We start from the raw sequence: 4,949 nt of genomic DNA on the forward strand, positions 1-4,949 counted from the left end.
TATTGTGTACTTTCTTTTTTTAAAGAAATCAACTTGAAATCCCCTTTGATGATGTACAATTTCGGTGATAAGGGCTGCCTGCTATGCCTTGATTGTGTGCTGAAAAACCATTTGACCACTAGGTGTCTCTGCTGGCATTCCGTAGCATTCGTTGATTGAAAATTTAAATCGTTTGTGATACAGATGACAGTTTACACTATTTTGGTGTGTATAGATTATAGAACGTTTGATACTTGTATGAGGTATTTGATTATTGACTATTTCTTCAGGCCAAACCTATTGCCTTCATACTGTTGATATACATTGCGAATTTATCATCACAAGATTACATTTTAACAGAAAACCTACACATTATTAGTTTTTATTTATTTATATAATCTAATTACATATTTCAACATTTATATACCGGTATATTAAATTGAACAATAACTGCAGCTTAATTACGTCAGATATGACCAGTCCAGATCATGTGTTATTTTTGGGTTTGACTTTGAACATCAAAAAGTGTGGCTGCCAAGCAAAGGCCGCTAAACTCCACTAATGTTATTCAAGGTGCTTTTTATTTTATTCTGTATTTATACTTGTATAGGCCTACTACAGCACTTTAAATCCATATCATTTTCAAAATAAAGCCAATGGTGTACATTTAATTGTATTAGGTGTCATATATTATTCTTTTATTTTATTTTAATCTTTTAGCTATAGCCTACAAAATACAAATTGCCAACGTTTCGGTCGTTCAGACCTTCATCAGGCTGCAGGCTTTTTTTTCTCTACTTTTTTTCTCCCCTAACTTTAACCTTTAACAAATAATAAATATTATCACATTTATCACTTTTATTTTGAAGGTGAGATAGGAACAAGAACAACTGCATATTATTCACCGTTGTCTTGACGGTTTGTCTCGCGTGCTGAAGTTGCTGAACTGTCAGTTGTGTGAATTTTCTTCAGACGCGACAACGCTGCATGTGACGCTGTCATTGACTCACTGTCTGTATTCTGTATCTGTAAAATTCTGTATCGTCTTCGGTCTTCCACATGAACTCCACCTCCGAGCTTGGCCACACTGAGTTGTATGCAGTTGACTGACTGACTGACTGACTAACTGCAGCCAGGTAAGTGTGTCGGTATTAATATGATTGCAAACCAATGGGTATTATTATTATTTTACATGTGTTTGTCACTCGAGAAGGATTTAATCGAAATACGCAAGGCAATGAATTAACACATGACAATATTGCAATAGTGGTGGTGTGTGTTTGTGTGGGCTCTGTGCTTATGCGTTCCATGATAGGCTGCTATTCCTAACGGCTCTCACTGGAGACTGGAGTCTGAGTCTGGACTTTCTGGAGCCATGAATGAACCCCTGGCTCTCAATATAAATCCCCAATTAATATGCATGAATAAGCAATTATTCCTACAGTGGGGTTTAACCCGCCCTTCTCAGACAGTGCAGTGCAATATGCGTTCCTGTTGATGTTGTTGAGTTAGGCATGGGTATTGTTTTGCAGCTGCTCCGGTGACTCGTCTTATAAACTTTTCACGGAATAACCGATCTTATCAGAAGTTGTGGCTCGCTCAGTCACCACGCGGGCACGCGCAGCGCGCTATAGCTGTGACTGCACTTATTATTTTTAACTATGACTAATGACTGTGAATGATGCGGTGGTTGAAATAGGCTGGGCTGGGCTACAGACTAGTAGCAAGCAATAGACAACTTTGTCTCTCGCTTTCATTTCAGTCAGTATATGTCCGAATTCATCCATGGCTCCGAGCGGGTTTTGAGTTTGAGTTGACCCTGATGGTTCTCATGTAAGAGTACTGATGTAAATTTGGTTTTGAAGCCAATTAGCCAAGCCATGCTTCTTCGACTAGTGAGCTCCTGAGCATATCGGACCAATCCAGATTCTTCAATTCAAGCCGGTTATTAACAGTTATTTATAGGAGGCTACAGTATAGCGCCTCTTTTATTTGTATAAGAACTTTGTACTTTCATTCATTCATTCAGGCTACTGCTACTGTACTAGCCCTGGTCCAATGCTTACAGCGACACTCGCTGTAAGCATCGGACCAGGGCTACTGTACTATAAAAAAGCTTTCAACCCCAGCCATCCTATCATGACTCTTGCAACACAAGAGACAGGGACAGGGAACTGCCTAGTAGTTTATTTTTTCCTCTTGGGATAGGCCTAATAACAGTACGTTGATAACAATGCCTGATCTCTGATCTAACTGAAGCCCTACCCCTCTGTTGTGTCTCTGCACAGTCTAAAAGCACAGCTGTATTTCCTGAAACTTCCCTGTTTTAGATGAGAGCTTCCTGGTGCCACTTATGGGTTTGGTGGTCGCAGTATTGTCTAGCCTCCTTGTGTTTTTGCCTGTGTCCAAATTGACAGTTGACAGTAAAATGACTGGGCTCTTGTCTCAAGACATGACTATACCTTGCCACCCATCCCATCTCGCCATTATGAAATGAGCCTGAGGAACACAAAGTGTGTCTATCTATCTCAGCTATTGCTTTGGGCTAATTCATTCGCCTAACCACTTAAACCACTAACCACTTAAACCATACAATAGAGGGTATGCGCATGCATAAAGTTAATGGCAGATTGAGTGGTAAAGTGAGTTTAACTTTGTTTAATGTTGTTTGACTCGTTTAATGCAATCAGATAGGACTTTTCTGTTTGGATGTATGGGTTGTCAAGGCGAGAAAGTAGTTTTTTGACACTCCTTTCCCGCATAACTTCCGGGTATGATGATGATGTCACGCGCATACCTATAGCCTGATTCGTTGACCAGGGTCCCTCAAGGGTCTGTATTTGTTCCTCTCCTTTTTGAGCGGTGCTAACCACTCCAACGTGTATGTCTGTTCGCCCTGGAAATAAAAACGTCTAGGTTTCCGAGGCTACCCTCCCGGTGACGTCATGTGGCATTCAAGTCAATGGCAAAATAAACGTGTGGCTTTGTACGTCTGTCCACCCGGGAGAGTGGACGGGGGGACAAACAGGCAGGTTGGCAAACATGTTTGCAGACCACAGGGATGGATTCAATAGTTTGTTTATTTCCAAAATGACTTAAAGGGAGCAATTCATTGACCACAGGATTATTCATGTGGTATCTTGTGGCAGAGTAGCAAACAACATAACCTTTATTTGGGTTCTCAGAGATCAAATTGAGGGACCGGCCTTCCTTTAGCAAAGTTTAAACACAGTGCTGTACTGTGCACAATGATCACAAACATTACAATAACAAATTAGTTAAATTAGACACAAGAAGCCAAGGGCCGCTCACATGAGTGTTGTTCTGTACTGGAGTCTGGACTAGTTTAATTGATTTATAAAGCAGGTTAATCAATTGTGTTATCAACTGGTGAAACATCATTGGACATGGGACTGTGCTGCAATGCTATGAATTGCATTTGGGCCACAGCAGAGCTGTTTACTTCCAGAAAAGTTGACTCTGTCTCCTTCGTGGAAAAACCTAGGATAAAAGCTGTTTTAGGAGCCCTTGACGTCTTGTACTGTCGATGGTAAGATGCAGACAGCCGCAGTCTTTCTTAAATTGCACTCAAGTAGGACGGCACACTGTTTTTTGCCTTGTTGTTGATTCTAAAAATAAATGGCCACACTCCTCCTTGGCATGGTCGTGTGCCTAGACTCCCCGGGAAGGGGGGGGGGTGTGTGTATTGTATTGTATTGTATTGTATATGTGTGTGTGTGTGTGTGTGTGTGTGTGTGTGTGTGTGTGTGTGTGTGTGTGTGTGTGTGTGCGTGTGCGTGTGCATGTGCGTGTGTGTGCGTGCACATATTGGGTGGTGGACATGTGATTATGTTTGTGCATAGTGTGTACCCAGTGCGTTACATCCATGTGACGCATTGGGCACATCCTGTCCTTGCTTGTGGCGATCCCACTTCTGGATGTTTACTCGTGCTGTACGTTAGCGCTCCACATCATCATGTCCACGGTAGCTAAATAAGGTCTTGAGTGTGGACAGAATGACGCTTCAGAAGGAATCCTGGCATCAAGTCCATGTCTGGAAACAATGTTTGTTTTTCCACACACATCAGCTGTAGAATGTCCCAAGTTCACTTGGTCAGAAGAAAGTCTGCTGGACATTATACAGTATACGAGTACAGCCTAGCCAGTTGGTGAATAGACGGATAATTATATTGTCTTTTCAATGACTAGCATTTTGGTTTATTGCAGACTTGGTCCTGCGGGGAAGACATAAAACCGTTCTTCCAACTTGACACATATTTGTACAGTTAAGAGAAAAACAGACCAAATAAAATCATAGCAAGAAAAATACAACATACAATTGGGAAGCCCTTTTTACAACCTTTCAGGGTCAATACCTATCTTATCTATCTATCAGCATGATGTCAGAGAAAATGTCTTTTCAGAGTGTACTGTACTGTAAGCTGTCTCTTCAGTAGGCTAGTTTAGTTTATGCTGATTCTCTTTTCTGTTACTGTGCCATTAATATTCCCGGTAAAAACACATAGTGAACAATTACTGTAACAACCCAATCCCACGTCCACCCCACCTCATGAATAAAATAAAATAAAAATAATCACTATGGTCAGCAATAGCCATACTAGTAATCACTGTTGATTGAATAAATCCAGTCCATCTATCCTTTCATCTGTCTGTCATGTCCATCCGTCGGTTTACCACTTTGGTCCCAATTTCCCAAAGAGCATAGCTCAAAACACTACGGTCTGGATTGTCATTGAAGTTTCCGTGTACTTTCATGATGTCCATGGCTCATGCTGACCCATTGGCCTTTCTGCCAACATTAAGCCAATTAAACTTGCCACTTCCATACGATATTTAAAAATGTCATCAGTGAATTGCAATGAAACTCGCTGAGCGCGTTCATTCTAGTCTTTGAGGAATGGCCCCTACTGATCTTGGTTACGCATTTGTCTTCCTTCTAAATGCCACCC

At 41.2% G+C, this 4,949-nt stretch overlaps 1 protein-coding gene across 5 annotated transcripts in view; it reads left to right on the plus strand.

The window, feature by feature from the left end:
* Nucleotides 1-948: 948 nt before the first annotated feature.
* pik3r6 (phosphoinositide-3-kinase regulatory subunit 6) overlaps nucleotides 949-4,949 on the plus strand; it is a 31,459-nt gene continuing 27,458 nt past the window's right edge. For all 5 annotated transcript variants that reach the window (XR_013963578.1, XM_080757515.1, XM_080757518.1 and 2 more), the window contains exon 1: nucleotides 949-1,115. The gene's annotated coding sequence lies outside the window, so the exon portion shown is untranslated. The remainder of the gene's footprint in view (nucleotides 1,116-4,949) is intronic.

This window comes from Protomyctophum bolini, assembly GCF_963924005.1.
Source record: "Protomyctophum bolini genome assembly, chromosome: 3".
Classification (NCBI taxonomy): domain Eukaryota; kingdom Metazoa; phylum Chordata; class Actinopteri; order Myctophiformes; family Myctophidae; genus Protomyctophum; species Protomyctophum bolini.